Here is a 21473-nt window from a genome sequence, read left to right as displayed (position 1 = left end):
AAACCCCTGAAATTTGAGAATGTTCAGATCTGGTCTTTGGTTCACCCATTAGAGAAATAAGAGCTACCTACAAATTGTGGGATTTGAATTTGAATATTGAACCCCCCCCCCAAATCCAACAGGAATTTCAGCCCCGGGGTTCCAGTTCAGGCCCCCTTTTTCTGGAACTTTGTTAAGTTCAAGTAAACGACATCAAAACCAGGCACAGTCTCTATAATAGAGGGGACAGAAAATGCCATGCCTTTTTTTTAACCAAATTCTTTCATGTCATTATAAAGGTATAAAGTTTTTTTTCTTCCACTCGATCAGAAGCCAAAATCATGTGAGGGAACTAAGACTTAGCGCTCACGTTAAAAATAACATGCACGTCACTTTAATCAATGATAGGATGAATCCCAATCAAAATCGTAAATAACTTCCCCACATTTCCAAATCCATTTTCACTCATTCTATAATAAAACTCAACACACTCCTCCAATTTATGCCAGAAATGACCGCTGCGTTCCAATTAAAGGAAACATCTTTTTGCCTTCATTATGTCTTGCTGCCTATGTGTGCATGAACACTATTTTCCAAAGTTTAGAAACAGCATGATGTCATAATTCTTGGAAATGAAATATAATTAAGACAACTGGAAAATGAACTGCTATATTGACCCAATATGACTCAGTTCATTCCAATGAACGATTGGTAAAAACATCTACTGCAAAATAGAAAGTAAGTAGTCCAAAGGTTATGCCTCTGTTTTGCATAAGACAAGACAGCCTGCATTTCCACTTGCTCTGAAGTCAGTGGGATATTTGCTACTGGGTGAAATAGGTGCAGGAAGGGTGCATTTATTATTGGGGGGGGTAGCTTCTCAGGTCAATGGAGCTACTATTATAGATGCCAACTGAGTGACTTGAACCAATGACCTCCACTGAGCCGTGTAGATTTATACTATGTGAACAAGTAGCACCAGGTTCTGGTGAGAGACTGGTGCTAAGCTACAGAAACGGTCACATCTAAGTCCCCTGTCCAAGGCTACTTGAATGACATGGGTTGGTCATCTTTGTTGAGTTCCATGTTCCTAGCACACACCTGCCATCACAAGTGGAACCGTTGGTCAGTATGAGCGTGGTACCAAGGTCCAAAGGAGCTTATATACAGTATACCGAACCCCACCCCTCTTCGCCATCTAGCAGTAGTCCCGCCAAATTATAGGGTAAGGTTCTGGGCAGAAGCTTCCTCTGTAACTTGTTACCCCACAAGACCCTGTACCAGGGTTAAACAAGGGACTTAAGTTTCCAGCATTGTCAATCCAACAACTCCCGAAAGAACTAGATTTGCTTTTAAAAAATGAGCTAATATTTGCAGAGTTGACTTGAGGACAGGGAGGAAGTCCAAGAATCTGTGCTGCCCTTCGTTTTTGTGAAAGTAAGGAATTTACTTTAAAACAAAAAGACACTCATTAAGATTCAACTGCAAGTTTCACTGAATCCAGTGTACTTTAAGTCCCACAATTAATTGCATGTTTGCTTGGGGGAAAAAAGCAGCAATGCTTTTGATTGACTTGTCCTATATCTAACAGTGAAGCTGCATCTGTTTCAGGCTGATCAAGCTGCAATTGGAACATTTTGTACACGAGCAGCTGAGGAGCATGGATTTTTGCCAAACAGGTGGGTTTTTTCTCCCATCATGATGTGTCGCCCTTGCATACCAGTACGTGTAATGGCAGGCAAAGGAAAGACAGGCATAGCTACAGTCTACTACACCTTCCATTGCGAGAGGGCAGGGAGCCACACTTGTCTAGCCAGTAGCTGTTGGCTTTGGTTTGGGCTTCATGAGGATTCCGTAGGCCTGTCTCCAAACTCCTGGGGCATTGGGCACCACAGCTGTGAAAACGAAGTTGCATGGAAGAGAGGCTTAACCGAGAGAGCGGTGGCATCTGAGTACATCCAAGCGTCAAATAAGACAGTCCTTGAAACCCTCCATTGCTCTTCCTTCTTAGGTCTAGGCTGTGTGTGTGTATTTAAGCCTGATGCGGAGCTGTGATGTGGCTAGCTGTCAGCGAAAGAGCTCCCAGAATGACCCTGGCGTTGGAGGAGTCTCATGGTATAAAGCTGGGATAGCAGCTCCCTATAGCCAGTGCCGGGAGCATGGGCATTCCTGCACACACACACACCCCAGATTACTGGCTGCTGACTGAGGGACTATTGACAACTGGTACAAATTAGAGTTGACCTAAGGCTGCCTGCTCTGTTTTACTTCCGGAGACTGGCCTGGCCCACAACCAGCCCAAGATCCAGAAAGTTTAAAGTTTCCTTTGTTGTCCCTGTCCTGATTTGTCCTGCGTACTCAAGTGGCCCCTGACAATGATTTGAACCATTATTGTCCAGATTTGTAAATCTTCTTCCCACATGAGAAACACTGTGTGTTGGCATGAGAAAGAGAGAGAAATAACCATGGGCTTGGTTAGCCACAAAGAAATGCGCAGGGTCCTTCTACATTCCTCCCTGGAACGGGAAACAGAAGAGAATTCAAAACAACTATTGTAGAAGTACTGGGGCCATTAACGATCCCAGGACTGTTTTCACTAGTGGGATCTTAGCACCAGTGCCTGGATCAAACTCTAATCTCAGTTATAACAAAGGATTTGAAATACTGCCTTGAGTATGAATTACTGTTCCTACACACTAACATTATGTTTTCATTGCTCTGTACTGTAGGCCTCAATCAAATGACTGCTGAAGTAAATGGGAGCATTTCCACGGACTTCTGTGGTCATAGGATCATAAGATTAGTTCATAACTGACTGCTTTGTTCCACCACAGAGGCAGCTGCAATTCAGTGGGAACAATTCCTGCATTACATATATATAAGACAGATAGTTGGATATATACTGGTAGGCTGTGTCCAGACTGGCCAGTTTTTCTGGAAAATCAGCCACTTTTCCGGAAAAACTTGCCAGCTGTCTACACTGGCCGCTTGAATTTCTGCAAAAGCACTGACGATCTCATGTAAGATTGTCAGTGTTCTTGCGGAAATACTATGCTGCTCCTGTTCAGGCAAAAGTCCTTTTGTGCAAAACTTTTGCGCAATAGGGCCAGTGTAGACAGCCCAGATTTGTTTTCCGCAAAAAAGCCCCAATTACAAAAATGGCGATAGGGGCTTTTTTGCAGAAAAGCGCGTCTAGATTGGCACGGACGCTTTTCCGCAAAAAGTGCTTTTGCGGAAAAGCGTCTGTGCCAATCTAGACGCTCTGTTCCAAAAATGCTTTTAACGGAAAACTTTTCCGTTAAAAGCATTTCCAGAAAATCATGCCAGTCTACACGTAGCCGTATAGTTTGCTGTTAACTTAAGCTACAATTAGCTGTTCATTCAGGTGGGCTTAGATGCCTATATACAAATGCAAGAAGTATGGGTAATAAGCAGGAAGAACTGGAATTGCTAACCAATAAATACAACTATGATATCATTGGTATTACAGAAACCTGGTGGGATGGGACGCACGATTGGAATGTTGGTATGGAAGGGTACGGCTTGCTCAGGAAGGACAGACAGGGAAAAAAGGGAGGAGGGGTTGCCTTGTATATTAAAAATGTACACACTTGGACTGAAGTGGAGATGAACGTAGGAGATAGCTGTGTAGAGAGTCTCCTGGTTAAGCTAAAAGGGGTAAAAAATGAGGGTGATATCATGCTAGGAGTCTACTACAGGCCACCTAGCCAGGTGGAAGAGGTGGATGAGGCCTTTTTTAAACAATTAACAAAACTATCCAAAGCCCAAGATTTGGTGGTGATGGGGGACTTCAACTATCCAGACATATGTTGGGAAACTAACACAGCGGGGCACAGGCTATCCAATAAGTTTCTGGACTGCATTGGAGACAACTTTCTGTTTCAGAAGGTTGAAAAAGCTACCAGAGGAGAAGCTGTTCTGGATTTGGTTTTAACAAATAGGGAGGAACTAGTTGAGAACTTGAAAGTGGAAGACAGTATAGGGGACAGTGATCATGAAATAATAGAGTTCATGATCTTAAGGAAAGGTAGAAGGGAGACCAGCACAATTGAGGTAATGGATTTCAGGAAGGCAGATTTTGATAAGCTCAGAGAACTTGTAGGTAAGGTCCCATGGGAAGCAAGACTGAAGGGAAAAACAACTGAGGAGAGTTGGAAGTATTTCAAAGGGACATTGTTAAGGGCCCAAAAGCAAACAATTCCGCTGTGTAGGAAAGAGAAAATATGGCAAAAGACCAGCTTGGCTTAACAAGGAGATCTTGCATGATCTCAAAATAAAAAAGGAGTCGTATAAAAAATGGAAACTAGGACAAATAACAAAGGATGAATATAGGCAAGCAACACGGGAATGCAGGGGCAAGATTAGAAAGGCAAAGGCACAAAATGAGATCAAACTAGCTACAGGCATAAAGGGAAACAAGAAAACCTTTTATAAATACATTAAAAGCAAGAGGAAGACCAAGGACAGGGTAAGCCCACTGCTTAGTGAGGAGGGAGAAGCAGTAACAGGAAACTTGGAAATGGCAGAGATGCTCAATGACTTCTTTGTTTCGGTCTTCACCGAGAAGTCTGGAGGTGAATACAAGCAGAGAGAGGGTAAGTTTAGAAGATAGGATACACAAAGAACAAGTTAAAAATCACTTAGGAAAGTTAGATGTCAGCAAGTCACCAGGTCCTGATGAAATGCATCCCAGGATACTCAAGGAGCTGATAGAGGAGGTATCTGAGCCTTTAGCTATGAACTTTGAAAAATCATGGCAGACAGGGGAGATTCCAGAAGACTGGAAAAGGGCAAATATTGTGCCCATCTATAAAAAGGGGAATAAGAACAACCCAGGAAACTACAGACCGGTCAGTTTAACGTCTGCCCCAGGGAAGATAATGGAGCAGGTAATTAAGGAAATCATATGCAAACACTTGGAAGGTAATAAAGTGACAGGGAATAGCCAGCATGGGTTTGTGAAGAACAAGTCATGCCAAACTAATCTGATAGCTTTCTTTGATAGGATAACGAGCCTTGGGGATAAGGGAGAAGCGGTGGATGTCATATACCTAGACTTTAGTAAGGCATTTGATACGGTCTCGCATAATATTCTTATTGATAAACTAGGCAAATATAACTTAGATAGGGCCACGATAAGGTGGGTGCATAATTGGCTGGATAACCGTAGTCAGAGAGTTGTTGTTAACGGTGCTAAATCCTGCTGGAAAGGGATAACAAGTGGAGTTCCGCAAGGGTCTGTTTTGGGACCCGTACTGTTCAATATCTTCATCAAAGATGTAGATATTGGGATAGAGAGTACGCTTATTAAGTTTGCAGATGATACCAAACTGGGTGGGGTTGCAACTTCTTTGGAGGATAGGGACATAATTCAAAATGACCTTAGCAAGTTACAGAAATGGTCAGAGGTAAACAGGATGAAGTTTAATAAAGAGAAATGCAAAGTGCTCCACTTAGGAAGGAACAATCAGTTCCATACATACAAGATGGGAAGCGACTGTCTAGGAAGGAGCATGGCGGAAAGGGATCTAGGGGTCATAGTGGACCACAAGTTGAATATGAGTCAACAGTGTGATGCTGTTGCAAAAAAAGCAAATATGATTCTAGGTTGTATCAACAGGTGTGTTGTAAGCAAAACTCGAGAAGTCATTCTGCCGCTCTACTCTGCACTAGTTAGGCCTCAGCTGGAGTACTGTGTCCAGTTCTGGGCGCCACATTTCAAGAAAGATGTGGAGAAATTGGAAAGGGTACAGAGAAGAGCGACAAGAATGATTAAAGGTTTAGAGAACATGACCTATGAAGCCAGGCTTCATGAACTGGGCTTGTTTAGTTTGGAAAAAAGAAGATTAAGGGGGGACATGATAGCGGTTTTCAAATATCTAAAAGGGTGTCACAAGGAGGAAGGAGAAAATTTGTTCCTCTTGGTTACTGAGGACAGGACAAGGAGTAATGGGCTTAAAGTGCAGCAGGGGAGGTTTAGATTGGACATTAGGAAAAAATTCCTAACTGTCAGGGTGGTCAAATATTGGAATAAATTGCCAAGGGAGGTGGTGGAATCTCCCTCTCTGGAGATATTTAAGAACAGGTTAGATAGACATCTGTCAGGGATGGTGTAGACGGAGCTTGGTCCTGCCTTGAGGGCGGGGGGCTGGACTCGATGACCTCTCGAGGTCCCTTCCAGTCCTATTATTCTATGATTCTAGGTGCATCACGTAGATAATGCTTGTTACCAAAAATAATAATGGGCTGGTCTGAGTGCCAAATCAAGCTTTAATGTTCATAATTTGAGGATTCCCAGAAGACAAGGGTGGGATGGAATGTGGAGATTCCTTAGCTCCTCCACTGACTTTCTGTGACCTTGGCCAAATCCCTTAACCTCTCCATGTCTCATTTTCCTAGGGCCATTGACAGGGTAGGGGGGAAGTGGGCAGCTGCCCCAGGACCTGGTGATTCAAAAGGGCCAAGGATTCCAAGACTCTCCTGCAGCTACCGTGGAGACAAGAGCAGCGGCCAGATCCCCAGGCTGTTTATATCACTGCCAGGAGCCCCACGTGGCACCAGCCAGGCAGCACAGATGGCTGGGCAGGAAAAGCCAGCCCCATCCCTTCCACCAGTGACCCTGTTCCTTCCAGGGGACCCTGGAGCCAAGTCCCTGCCCTTGCCCAGGGCCTGGTGAAGTCTATCTTTCCCCATCTATGAAATGGGGATCAGACAACCTCCATTTGCCCCCTCTCAGTCTACTTAGATTGCAAGCTCTGTGGGCTAGGTGGCTTTCTCTCACTGTCTGTAAATACAGAGCTCCATATGCTGGCACCCTGATTCCAACAGGGGTCTCTAGGCGCTCCTGTCAACTAAATAATAACAGAAAAGGACTGCATGACCAGAGCGAGGAATGTATGCGGGGTGTGCATAATGTAACAATATGCATGGTGTTTACAGTATTGACCATGTGTTTAGTGTTTGCTAACACAAGGGAGTCAAAAGGGCCAAGCGTTAGAGGGTGAAGACATGCATCATATCATTTCAATAAACATTTCATACTTAGGGTGTGGAATATTGGGTGTAACTTTGAGCACTGGGTGTAACTTGCATGCTGCATCCAAGTTCCATCGTCTGTACCTCTTTATAGCCAGTCCTCCCCGAACCGGAGAATGCACAAGCCTCGGAGAGAGGCTGCCCAGGCCTCGCCATTCTCAAGAAAAACAGATCGGAAAATGCTTCGTTCCTGCCCTGTGAACGAGAGCATTGGTGATGCAAATTCGATACAAAAAGGAAACATTGAAAGCTTGCTGAGGTTTTTGGCAGGATGGCCTGGCCTGTGACAAGCCACAGCAATGTGGTCCCACGCTGACATCCCATGACTCTTAATGTACAGGGTTACACAGCTCTGTCGAAGGACTCTCTGCACTTTCAATGGCCTTTGGCGCTCATCGATCTAAAAGCAACATCGCTTCCAAAAAAGTAACCCCCTAACCACATACTGACTTTTGGCAGGAAAAAAAAAAGCCCAAGACATGGCCTCATTTGGACCCTGTGCTGTTTAGCACTAATGTACAATTTATGACTTCAGCCAACCCTAAACATTAGCAGCTGCCTCCTCATCACACTCCTCTGTCTCTCAAAGGACCCCCCCCTCACATCAGCTGTGCCAGCAGGGGGGGATTAGTGACTCCCCGGAGATCCTTGCTAGGCATTGTTCAGCGCCCCTCCTATGGGCTGAGGTCCCATTGGTGGCTCATGTTCCAGCTGACATATACCACAAACAGATTACGTCTGGCCCTTCCTTGAGAGTGGCTGTTCTTAGAGAGACACCAGTGACTTTACAGTTCCTCTGGAGGATATACTGCAATGAGTAAGGGTGGAGAGGGAGCGAGTACAGGAAAACCACAAAACACTTGTGCCTGCTAAAAATGATTTCCATACAGTAATTTTAGCAGCTGCGGTGTCCGTCTGCCCACCCTGCTGGATACATGTAAGTAAGAGGTGAGTGAAAAGGAGAATTGTGGAAGGGTTATTTCCCTCAGCCTCTCTTTCCACACATTTCAGTTTCTCAGTGGCCACGTCTCAAAGACACATCCATTTTTCCCAGCCACATATTGTATCCAAGTGGGTGAAAACAGCTGGCTATTCAGCCTCATGTGTCCCAAGTGTGGTTGAAAACAACACTCGAGTGTAAGAACGATCTGAACAGCTGTGCTTGACTTGCCCCCTGTTCCACTCCCTCCTCCCACTTAAGAAATTTCAGTTTTAGGTGTTAAGAATAGATACAAATGAACACATCTGAAGCTTTTAAAATGCTGGAATGAGTAAGTGCAGCTCAAATATCTAGCTCCATGTTCTTGCTGTGGTACTTATTAATGGAATGAGTCTTGAAAATAAACAACACAGAACCATCTACATCAATGCACTTGGATTTGTTTTCTGCCCCCAATTCATTTCGTGTTGTCTCTTAACTGCTCCCTCTCTCTCTAATCCATAATCCTGCACAGAAGTGAGGAAGATTCCATGACACGCCTGTTATCAAGGATGTGCAGCTATATGTAAAAGTAGATGCACCTCAATGGCAAGGAATCTAAGGGTCAGTGCCCTGTGCTACAAAGACCAACATGCTTGCTTAACTTTGCTCACTGACATCAAGGCTTCCACACAGCTCAAGCTCCAGCTTCAGCTCCTTGATTGACATGTCATGTCATGCACAGCATGCAAGGACCTCTAGTGACTCACAATATATTACATGTAAACATCATTACCGATCTCTTCTTGTTCAAGTCATTATAGCCAATGCAATTTCACTATCGTTCTGAACAAAGCGGAGGCCTAAGTGCTGCTATAAAGATCATGGGGTTCCTTTTCATTCCCCTGAGAATTAGGCATTCTGCTTAGAACAGGCATTTCCTTGCAGGTGATTGTGGTCTTCCTCTCTAGTGAAGACAGGATACCTGAGCAGAGGCTGGTGAAGACAGGATACCTGAGCAGAGGCTGACTAAGCCAGCTCTTCCAAAGATGGATTAAATTTTCAGCCAAGAAACTCGTTTAAGCAGAGCATATCCAGCAGGTAAAATAGTTTTCTACTAAGGACAGCAACTCACCTATTAAACAAGGAAGAACTGACTACAAGGGGCCAAAAGAACAGCATGCCCTTTGAATGACAAGGCACTGCTACCTCAACCTTACGTTACTACAGAGAAATTCTTTCCCAGGTGTTTGGCTGGTGGGTTTGGCCAAAATACTCATGGTCTGAGTTGGGTCAGATTTGCAGAGACTGTGGGGTTGGGTGGGCCCTTAAAGTCTGTATCAATGAGTCCTGCCTTTTGGCTTGTTCTTAGACTCGTGACCTATATCTCTGAATCCTGGTCTTTCACTGCCACTGCTCTGACTACTAGGCATGAGTGCTTAAGCTAAGTGATAGAAATGTAGCTGTGTTAGTCTGGTGTAGCTGAAGCAAAATGCAGGACAATGTAGCACTTTAAAGACTAACAAGATGGTTTATTAGATGATGAACTTTCGTGGGCCAGAGAAGTGGGTCTGGCCCACGAAAGCTCATCATCTAATAAGCCATCTTGTTAGTCTTTAAAGTGCTACATTGTCCTGCATTTTGCTTAAGCTAAGTGGTGATGTTATGACAACAGAAAAACTCCTTCTGTGCATGTCAGCTGCATAGGGGGCTATGCTAGCACAGCTATGTCAACATAGGCTCTGTAGTGTAGATGTGCCCTCAACGTTCCTGTAAAAAGTATTTTGTGTCTTCAGGTTTGCAGAGAAAAGGCTGAAAACATGACCCACATATATCCTCAAGGCTCAGAAAGCAAAGATACATAAACAAATTGCTTAGTTCTCTTTAATCTCATTATTTTAAGCCAGTCTCATGATTTTTTTAATTTGGGTCCTGATGTTGGTCTGACCGTGCTCCCAGAACAAATAATTGGTTCTCAAGGGCTTAAAAAGCCTCGCGGTGTGAAACTGGGAGCTGCCTCAGCAGGCTCCGGAATCAGACACCGTTTTCTTGCGAGCAGGCGGGTGGAGGCGCACGGGCACAAGAAGAAAAGAGAATGTGGTGCTTTTGCTTTTCATTTGGAAACGCAGGTCCAACATCAGCTCAGGCACGCAGTCTGTGGGGGAGAGGTCCCTTTCCTGTCCTGTCAGGAAGAAAGTCACCTACCAGGCCCAGACAGCACTGCACTGATGGCGTGGGGCTGGTCATTTCCCACAAACTGAGCAGGGCTGGTGACTGGAGGAGGGAAAGCCGAGGAGCTGATGGTTCTAATGACCTGGCTCTCTCTGAGCTTGTGCGTTCAGGCAACGTGACAGCAAGGTGACAGGGGATTGATGAAGGTGCCCTCTCTCAGAGGGGTTATGAAATCCAAGGTCCTGTCCATCTGTGGCCATGGTGGATCCCAGGGCTTCTCCTCCCATGATAGTGAGGCCCCAGTCAGACTCCAAACCCTCCAGGAATTCTGGAATGGAAGCGGGAGCACAGAATAGGTGTCTCTTAAGCGACCGCAGCAGTAGGTGAAATGCAGTGAGTGGCAGAGGAGCTGTTCTGGCCCAGGTGGGATGGGACATGACTTCAGCTCGTTAAGGAATGTCCCACACGTATACTACCCCCCTCACATACAGTTTTGATGCCACCCGGCTGTGAACAGATTGATTAAGGAGGAAACTTTCACGCTGATGATCCAGTGATGGATGGGGAGCCTTTGGAAGCCGAGTTTTAATTTCTCCAATAGCTGAAACTCCAGCCCCCACCGAGAACCCCAGCCTGTGGTATCAGAGAGCTGCCTCGTTTCACCGCTTCAGTTATACCCTAGTAGCAAACCTGCTACTCTTGGGAGCTGGAAGCAGGCACTGCTGGATGCAGCAGAGTAAGGCAAGGACAGCCAGGAATGCAGCAGCCAGTGTGGGCAGAAGCACGGTGATGGAGGCAAGATGGCTGCCTTAGTGTCACGGGAGATTAAGGGGTTTCTTTCTTAATATTGATAGGATGGCCAGGATTCACTGATTTGTTCCGGCTGCTTTGTACTACTCCAGCTCAGCATACCAGGCCATGGCTGACCCTCCACCCATCTGGGGCCCTGAGATAGCCCAGGAGGAGACTGGGGCAAAAAGCATCCTAGATTATTAGGCAGAGGCTCCCAGATGGGGACAACAGTCAGCTGGAACACATCAGCCTGCCAGAGCACCTGCATTGGAATTGCATCCATGTTCTCAAACAACAGTGCCTCTTGTACTCCTTCATTGCATCCATGCATACTAGAAGAACGTAAGAACGGCCCTACTGGGTCAGACCAAAGGTCCATCTAGCCCACTGTCCTGTCTTCCAACAGTGGCCAATGCCAGATACCCCAGAGGGAGGGAACACAACAGGTAATCCTCACGTGATCCCTCCCCTGTCACTCATCCCCAGCGTCTGACAAACAGAGGCTAGGCCTACCATTGCCACCCATCCTGGCTGATGGCCATTGAAGAAGTCAGTGTTGGCTATAGAGAGCATAATAAAATGTGCGTGCGGCGTGAAAATTCTCACCGTCAACAACAAGGTGTAAACCTCTATCCTTTAGAGCACGGTGATGTTTTCTATCACAGTGTATTAACAAAAACTACCTCCGGGGACTTTTAGGAGCACTCCTTTCCTTTTCAAAACAAAGAAAATTAGAACTGCTCAGGGCTTTCCAAAGATACTTCCCCTCTTACAACATCTCCCACCTCATCTTTTTGTTAGATTATGATAATATGGTGATGCAATTGCATATAATGAAAATGTATTAGATTAATACACCCCCACCCTGTCAAAACACTAAACTGATCTAAATCTCTTCTCAGCAAGTAATGCAAATCAAAATAAAGTCACTTTCAGTACCTCTAGAGACTTTGCCAGTCAGCTGAGACGGATGCAATGCAACTGAAGGGGAATTAAGAGCATTACAAGTGACAGTATTAGAATTCTACTTAGAATTCAGGTGCATTTACTAAAAACTGTGTACTGCGACTTCAGGGTTTCTGCTCTGAATGTTAATGAAACTGCATTTCATATCTACCATTGGGACTTGCTCTAAGCAGCTGTCAGCTGAGTTTTTACCACATGGGGTTTTACAACAAAAATGAACAATCCTTTGGTGCCACCTAGTGGTAGAATAAGACACAGTAAAACCTCTGAAGGAAAAGTTTATAGATTTAGGATCATAAGGCGTTAATGGGAACTCATTGCAAAGGCCTTGGATAGTACATAAGTATCACCACTTGAAAGCTTTATGCAAAATGTGTTATGGGACAATGCCAAAAGATGTAGAAGGGAAAAATGAGTTTATACATATGAAACTGATCATTAAGATAGCAGTTTGATACACGATAGAATTTTAGAGGCTTCTGATAAAGCAATCTTGTACTAGCCCATTGTCACTTCATAAATAAAACTGCAGATGAAATGTGTCAGTCCACAACAATCAGCAAGCTGAACACAGCATTGCAAAACTATTAAATACACCACAGAGCACATACTACACCTATAGCAGGATTAAAACCCCAGCTCAAATCCCCATCTTTATCCCTTAGGGCTTGTCCCCAATACAGAGTGGAATGATGCCGCAGTGATCAATCTACCAGGGGTCGGTTTAGCGGGTCTAATGAAGACCCACTAAATGGAACGCTGATCACACTCTGGTCCTCTCTTCTTGTCCACATCAGAATGAGATGAGCAAGGAGAGTTGACGTGAGTTTCTTCTGTCAACCTGTGGACCCTGAGGTAAGTAGATTTCAGCTATGCCTATTTGATGTATGTTACTAATGTAACTCAAATTGCTTAGTTTAGATTCATCTGTCCCCATAGAGCAGACCTGCCCCTAGGTACAATTGTGAAGAAAAATGCCAAGCCAACACCAAAATTTTATGACTACTTTAAAATCATAACCCATGAAAAAATTACCATAACTGAACTAGACACTAAACCCAAAGTAATTGTGCTTGCGTTATTTTGTGGAGTAGTTAATATTCCATTGCAAACAAGTTTCTGTGTTTAAAGCACAGGCCAGAAAAAGTCAGCCCACAGAACTAGGGCTCTGTTCCTAGGTCTGCCGCAAGACTCCTGTATGAGCTTACACAAGCCACAGTGATGGGAGCAGTAGTTCCTTTGTAAGAGTAGAGCTAATGTGTGATATATTTTTTTTAAACATCAATGAGATTACTCATGTGCTTAAAGTTAAGCACCTGTTTTAGGGATCAAGACCTTGTGGCCCAGTTCAGGATGGCATGCCTGTCATCCAGGATGACATTTGACTCCCACAGCCTATCTGACTATAAAGAGACTTAAGCTTTAATATTGTCCTGAACTGGTGCCTTGTAAAATAAGTGCAATGCTAGTTATCTGCCCCTCAGGAGAAAGGAGACACGTGTATTCATGGTCTGTACAATGCTTTGAGATCCTCACTACGTCAACACACCCAGGCTGTGTCTGCACTGGGCCACTTATTCCGGAAAATCAGCCGCTTTTCCGGAATAAGCTGCGAGCTGTCTACACTGGCCCTTGAATTTCCGGAAAAGCAACGATGCTCTACTGTACAAAATCAGCCACTATTCCGGAAAAACTATTCTGCTCCCGCTTGGGCATAAGTCCTTATTCCGGAACACTGTTCCGGAAAAGGGCCAGTGTAGACAGCCCAGTAGTCTTTTCCGGAAAAAAGCCCCGATCGCGAAAATGACGATCAGGGCTCTTTCCCGGAAAAGCGCGTCTACATTGGCCACAGATGCTTTTCCGGAAAAAGGGCTTTTCCGGAAAAGCAGCCTGCCAATATAGACGCTCCTTTTCCGGAATAACTGAAAACGGAATAGTATTCCGTTTTAAGCATTTCCGGAAATTCATGCCAGTGTAGACACAGTCCCAATGTGCTGTCCCAGTTAGGAATTTTACTTTCTAAGTGCATTTGGACAACTGCATGAGGTGGGGTTTTAAATCTCAATATTTTAAATTGATTAATATCCATGTTATGCATTAGGGTGTGTTAAAATGATTGCTACTGTAATAATATCCAATGTTTCAGCGGTGAAACTGGTGGGGGGGGGGGGACAGTCTTCTCTCAGTTTAAGTTCACTGGGAACAAGTTAAAGCTAGATGAAAATAAGAGTGCATTCGCAGGAATCTGCACCATTTTCATTGCAAGTAATTAAGTTGTTTGGTTGCTGTGAGTACTCTGCACAGCACAAAATAAAGCAACTTTATTTAGATGCATACATTTAGATAGCTATTTGAAAATTTTGGCACCTGTGGGTTTTCTTCTGCTATGCTGACTTCCTACAAAAGGCTAAGTTTGTAACTAAAACTTAGACAGTAATGCTTGCATTAATCACCTGTAACAGATCATATTTTTCTTTAATCGAATTTACATAACCACCCCTTTGTTTTCCAGTAATTTACTAGTGTCGAGCTGAACTAATTTTGCCACATCTATTCATACCACACAAAGGCCTTAACAGAGTTATGAGTATTTGTTACGTACTGAACTTCTGAGAGGGGAGGGGAGGTGAAATTTACATTCCTTACATTGCTTGTGTCCTTAATTCAAATACGTTTTTTTTTCTTCATTTAACTCATTGCTTTGGGGTGAGGCTAGGGGTTCAGGAGGCAGGCTGTCCCAGTGAGAGAGGACAACCCTAGCCTTCTTTCACCGCAGCAGCTTGGGGGTAGGTGAGGCTACATCTAGACTGCAGGCTTTTTTCCAGAAGAAGCTTTTCCAGAAGAGATTTTCCAGAAAAAATTATTCTTTCACAGGAGAGCGTCCACATCAATTGGACGCTAGCTCGTATTTTAGTAGTGATTATTGTGGCTACAGTGGCCACCAGGGCACCTGTGCTTTTTCCTGAAAGCCTCTTGTTTTGAAAAACTCCCTCCGCCACATCCACACACACACCTTTTTCCAAAAAAGCTTTTTTGGAAAGAGGAGTCTTCCTCGTAGAAAGAGATTTATCGCTGTCAGAAAACCCCCTCTGTTCTTTCAACTTTCTGTCGAAAGAATGCAATAGCAATGTGTATGTGAGTATAGTTTTTCCGGAAAAACCTCTTCAGTGTAGACATACCCTGAGAAGCATCTCTCCATGTCTGCTGCAGCAAGTATAGCCAGGGGAGCGGTGAGATCATATTGGAGAAGATCTAGAGAAGAGCAACAACAATGATTAAAGGTCTAGAGAACATGACCTATGAAGGAAGACTGAAAGAACTGGCCTTGTTTAGTTTGGAAAGGAGAAGACTGAGATGGGACATGATAGCGGTTGTAAGGTATCTAAAAGGGTGTCACAAAGAAGAGGGAGAAAATCGTTCTCCTTGTCCTCTGATGATGGGACAAGAAGCAATGGGCTTAAACTGCAGCAAGGGAGGTTTAGGTTGAACATTAGGAAAAACTTTTTAACTGTCCAGTGGTTAAACACTGGAATAAATTGCCTAGGGAGGTTGTGGAATATCCATCCCTGGAGATTATTAAGAGCAAGTTAGATAGACATCTATCAGGGATGGACTAGACGGTACTGGGTCCTGCCGTGAGGGCAGGGGATTGGACATAATGACCTCTCGAGGTCCCTTCCAGTTCTAGTATTCTATGATACTATGACATGGGGTGGCACTCTTTACTCAAGAGACTATTACCTGTTTTAAAATTAATAACTCAACTACAGCATCATTCATGAATATAGATCAAAGTACTAATGAACAAAGCCAGGTGGTCTGTTAGGTTTTGTCTACATTGCATGCTTATTTAGAAATAACTCATGGTATTTTGAAATAACAGAGTGCGCGTCTACACAGCAAGCCCGTTACTTTGAAATAATTTTGAAATAACGGGCTTCTCACTCTGATTTCTGTAATTTCACGAGAAGTAAGGGAAGTCGAAGGAAGAGTGTTCTTCCTTTGACTTCCTGCTGTGTAGACAGTGCCAAAAGCAGATTTAAGCTACTTCAGCAAAGTCAATTGCACAGCTGAAGTCAAAGTTGTGTATCTTAACTCGACTTTAGCCCACAGTGTAGAGATGCCCTTACCGACCACTGAATCAAACTAGAGAACAGAGTAAGTTATCCCTTGAGCACAGGTCTACATAGAAAGAAATATTGTACCAGAGGGATTTCGTAATAGGAGACACAGCCTGGAGGACTCATGCACCCAGTAGTAATTAACTGAGTTTCTAAAAATTGCAGATACATTTTTAAACACAAATGGTATAGAACCCCACATATATAACTATTTTGGCTTGCCTTATGACATGAAGAGGAACTAATCACTGGACTGAAAGGTAGTAGTTGTCTCAGAACAAGTTCTTGTAACCTGATTTTGTTCAATTTGGGCAAACAGGGAAAGTATCAATAATACATATTCTTGAAGTTTCAAAAAAAGATTAATTTGCCAAAGCTGAGAAAAATGAGTGAAATTGACCGTGAAGAAAAATATCTACTGAAAAACCATGAATCAAAATTGTGATTTCATTAGGTGGCCAAAAACCAGCAAAAAAACAAAAAAAAACACAAGCCATTCCACAACCTAAAAAGAGGACTTTGGGGGAAAAGCTCATCCTAATTCAGTGGGGGTAGTGAAAGTAGCAACTCATAAATAAAGGAACAATAATTGCTCAAGGACAAGGCTCCTTCCCCACTCTGGCACAATGAATGAAGAAGTGGGGACCTGCAAAATACCCCAAACCCTTATCTTTCTAGGCTTTGGTATAAAGCTTCCCCCAAAAATCTTAAAAACCTAGATTTTGGGGATAAAAATCCACTGCCACCACCCAAGTGATGATAAGGAAACCAGGGAAGAGACCACTTGGGAAATCTCAGTCCTAAAGCAAAACTAGAACAGAAAAAAAAAAACCAATACCAGGTTAAAAAGGAAAGAGAAAGAAATTTTATCATCACCACAATACTCCTGTTGCAAGCATAATGACTAGATGGAAAAAGTCACCAATTAATATACTCATGGGGAATTCCACCATGGGCCAAAACTTAGTTACAAAGGAGAGAAACCCCCATTTTTAAATGCACAGACATCAGATTCCCATTCTCAAAACACAAAACAATAAAACCTAACAGATTTATCTAAACTTTGCCCTACTTATAGATAATGAAGTGTCATTTATTGGAGAGAGAGACATGTCTGTCTCCCTCAGTATCTGGAGAGAAACTGCCCAGGGACACAGAAGGGAAAAATCCAAAAATTCCTTTGTCCCAGTTTGAAATTCCTACCTACATTTCTAGCTGGCGGCTACCTGGTTAGGTAAGGGACATAGTTAACTCCTTAATCCCCAGGCTGCTGGCCATCCCTCGTGGTCATGACAGACAGTAAGCAATATAAATTAGAAGCTACGAAGCATAGAAAGTTGAAAGGGAAGGTGAAGGGATGTTACGGGGTGGCACAGGGGGAGATCCCTGGCTAGCAGGACTGAGCACAGTTAAAAAGTTTATGTATACTAGTTATAAAAAGAAATCATGGCAATGGTATAAACTATTCAACCAACTATCCAAGAAAGATAGCTTTATTTGACAGGATAACAAGCTTTGTGGATAAGGAGGAAGCAGCAGATGCCATATATCCACACTTTAGTAAGGCATTTGATAGTCTTGCAAGACCTCATAAACAAACGAGGGAAATACAAACTAGATGGAGCTATTATAGAAGGTGGGTGCATAACTGCTTGGAAAACCATTCCCGAAGAGTAGTTATCAATGGTTCATAGTCATGCTGGAAAGGCATAATGTGTAGGGTTCTGCAGGGATCAGTTTTGGGGTCAATTCTGTTCATTATCTTAATCAATTATTTAGATAATGGCATAGAGAAGAAGTGGGGGAACCTTTTTTTTCTGTCAGGGGCCATTGAGAAAAATCAGTTGGGGGACCACACAGGGAAAAAACCCTCACTCAACTTGCCTGTAGTTGTATTTTGTGGGGCCAAAGATGAAGGGTTCAGCGGGCAAGAGGAGCCTGCAGGGCTGAGATAAGCAGTGGGGTGTGAGAAAGGGTGAGGGCTCCCGCTGGGGATGCCAGCTCTAGAGTGGAGCTGGGAACAAGGGGTTTGGCATGTGGGAGTAGGCTCAAGACAGAAGACTGGGCTCTAGGAAGGCGTTAGAATGCTGGAGAAGTCTCAGGACTGGGGTTCAGGTTTGGGGTGTGGCGGTTTAGAAGGAAATTAGAGAGGAGGGGGCTCAAGGTTTGGACAGGGGAGTTGGAGCACTTACCTGGGGCAGCACCCCTTTGTTGTCCCGTGCTCACCTGCAGACACTATCTCCCACAGCTCCCACTGGCTGCAACTCCCAGCCAATGGGATCCGTGGGGGTGGAGCCTGCAGGCAAGGGCAGTGCAGGGATGGAGTTTCTCCTGGTGCTCACAGCAACGTGATTCCAGCCTGGGGGTGGGGGTGGGGGTGGGGGTGGGGGAGGACAGCAATGCACAGAGCTATGTGTCCCTCCCCCTTCTTTCCCTGCAGCCAGAAAACATGCTGGCACTATAGGGGATACAGACAGCCCCCCAGGCTAAGGAGGCCTCACAAAAATATCTGGCCTTTTGGTAGCCCGGAGCTCTTTTTGCAGGCCCTCCTTTAGCCCCAGGCACTGGGGCTGCAGTCCCTAAAACCACTTTCTTAATTCATCCTATACGAGGATTGGGCTCATGCTCCAGCCCCATGCAGGGGCACTGAGGCTTGGGGCTTCAGGTCTGTAGCATGGAGATGTGCTATAGGCTGGATCAAAGTAAGCAGGTGGTCAAATCTAGCCTGTGGACTGGAGGTTCCTCCCCCTGATCATAGAGACTACACCCAGCTGGGAAGGGCTGATTCTAGGATTTCATGTTAAATGGATTAAGAACTAGCTAGTTGACAAATCTCAAAAATAGTAGAGGACAATGGAATCATCATCACTGAACAATTGTTTTCAGTTGGATTCAGCAATAATAATTAGTACTACGCCTGAGACTATTTGGCATTTGGGATTCAGAAGTAAATAATCACTGCTGATAAAATTTGCAGATAACACAGGTGAGGAAAGTGTATGACTGCCCTACCATCATTTACCATCATTTATCAGAGTGATTGCTTTGTGAGGTAGGCTCTTTCAAGCAAATGCAACCAAATGCAAAGTTATTTAATTTAGGCACAAGAAATGTAGCTCATACAGAATGAGTAACCTGATCCTGAGAAGCAGCATCTCGAAAAAGGTCGTAACGGGCAAGCAATTCACAATGACCTTCCAGCAGAATACTGTGCAAAAAAGGACTAATGCATTCTGTGGGTGTGGAAACAGAAGTAGTAGGAAGGTGATAACACCATGTCATGTGACATGGGAGAGATAAGATAGTGGAATGCTGCGTGGAGCTTGGGAGTGCATATTTTAGAGAGGCTGTTGAGATACTGAAGCCGGCAAAAAAAAAAAATTGTTTGAAGGCCAGTGAAAATTCCCTGTATTGTGATATGTTCAATAATCTTTAGTTTATCAAAAAACATTGAAATGAGACTTGATTACAGTGTAAGTGACTTCACAGGGGGGAAAGGGATGTGTCACTAGATCTCTTTAATCTGGAGGAGAAAAAGTATAATAAAGGACCAATGACCAGAAGCTAAATTAGACCATTTCAAATAAAAAAGAAGGCACTTGTTTAAAAAAAAAAACCAAAAACCAAAAACCAAAAAAACCCTAGCGAATAATTAACTACTGGAACAAATTGCCAGGGGAAGTTATAGATTCTCTATCCCTTGAGATCTTCAGATCGATATTGGAGGCCTTTCTGGAAGTTATGCATTAGTCAAACAGGCATTATTGAGCTCAGTACAGGAACAACAGTGAAATTTTATGTTGTGTTAGCCAGGTCAGGCCAGTGAATTGAATAGCCCCTTCTGGCCTTAATTTGAACATGAACACAACCTATTTTAAGAGAACTCTCTCATCTACATAAGTCACCAAACACTAGATTGGGATCTATCACTAGATCTCTGACAGGTGACCCTACCTAGTTTGGCTGGGAAGCTATGAACCAGTGGCACTACATTTCCCCTGCTTCCCCCCCTGCCTTGCAGCTGCTCCAGCAGAAGCCGCCTGCTTGCTGTGCAGGGGGCAGAGGGAAGCAAGAAGCGGGGACTCAGATGTTAGAGTGCCCCTCCTCCCCCCACTTCTGTACCCCATCTCCACACAGAGAAGGGATTGGAGGGAATCTAGCAATCCAACTATGTGTGTGTCACACCATGTATGTGTGTCATTTTCACAAAAACTGTCCTTCACTCATCTCCCAGCCCAGCACATACATAGGGGGTTGTTACTTCTTGTACTACCTGCAAAGGGGGCTATTTTTGGTGGTTGACTGGTCTGTGTATTTCATAATATTCATTTCTCTTGCACTTAAATGTAATTGAGTAGTGAGTTCTCAAATGCCTAACCTGTTGTGGCTGGAGCAATTATCCCTGTGACAATTGTTGCTCCTGGAAGTGGCTGGCATGTCCCTGCAGCACCTGAGAAAGGCAGAGCACATGCTGTCTTTGCCTGCAGACACTACTGCTGCAGCTCCGATTGATCAGTAATGGGGAACTGTGGCCAACAGATGCTGTGTGCTCAGTGCTGGTAGATGAGGGGCAACACATGGAGCCATTGTTGTACATGCCAGCTGCTTTCAGGAGTGGTGCAGGGCCTGGGCAGGAGTAAATCTGCCTAAGCTTGCAGGTGCTGGAACAGTGGAGCTCTCTCAATTAAACAGTGCCAAGCCAGAGCCTACTTCCTGAACCTCCTCCTGCCCCAGACATGGGGCCCCCTTCACCCAAACTGCTTCCCAGAGTTTGTCCTCTCACTCCTATCCCCCAGAGCTGCTCCCACATGCCAAACCCCTTAGCCTAAAACCATAGCCTGCACCCCAACCCCTTACTCCAGCCTGGTGAAAGGGAGTGAGGATGGGGGAGAAAGAGGGACAGTGAGCAGGGTGAGGCCTTGAAGAAGGGGCAGAGCAGGGCCAGGGCCTCAAAGAAGGGGCAGAAAGGAAACAGGGGCAAGGGTATGTAGGTTTGAGGTAGATCTTACATTGCACTTATATTGAAAAAGTGATCCTGTGGTTAAAAAGGTTGGCAACCATTGGCGTAAGACAATCAGGCATGAATGTTAGTGAGATTACAATAATTTTTTTTTTTTGAGAGACCAGAAATCTAATAGAGAAGCTCAACACTAGACAATTATAGGTAAATAATTTAATAAGATGTATTTTGTATTGATCATAAAAATGAACTGTACAGTATCTGAGTCACAAACACACAACTCCTCTCCACCTCCCCATCCCCCACATACACACCATGGGCAAATACGAACAGAGAAATGGTCAGAATGAATGAGACAGCTGACCAACATGAAATCAAAGTTGCCATAAACCCACAGATAGCAGATGAGGGATAATCTGCTCCCAGGAATACTTAATTTTAATCCCTAAATATAGACTAGTTTATACCCTGAAGCATGAGCAGGGTTTATAACTCATCCAACATTACT

General features: G+C 44.2%; 1 long non-coding RNA gene across 1 annotated transcript; it reads right to left on the bottom strand.

Moving 5' to 3' along the window:
- Positions 1 to 9641: 9641 nt before the first annotated feature.
- Positions 9642 to 18935, bottom strand: LOC142830368 (uncharacterized). The gene is made up of 3 exons (XR_012905556.1): positions 18198 to 18935; positions 15064 to 15136; positions 9642 to 10454 (listed from the first exon to the last, which is right to left on the bottom strand). It is a non-coding gene; the product is annotated as an uncharacterized LOC142830368 (long non-coding RNA).
- Between the last annotated feature and the right edge of the window lie 2538 nt (positions 18936 to 21473).

The sequence above is a fragment of the Pelodiscus sinensis genome, chromosome 8 (assembly GCF_049634645.1).
Source record: "Pelodiscus sinensis isolate JC-2024 chromosome 8, ASM4963464v1, whole genome shotgun sequence".
NCBI lineage: Eukaryota > Metazoa > Chordata > Testudines > Trionychidae > Pelodiscus > Pelodiscus sinensis.
The sequence above is the reverse complement of the archived record's forward strand: the minus strand, read 5'-3'. Positions and strand labels throughout refer to the sequence as shown.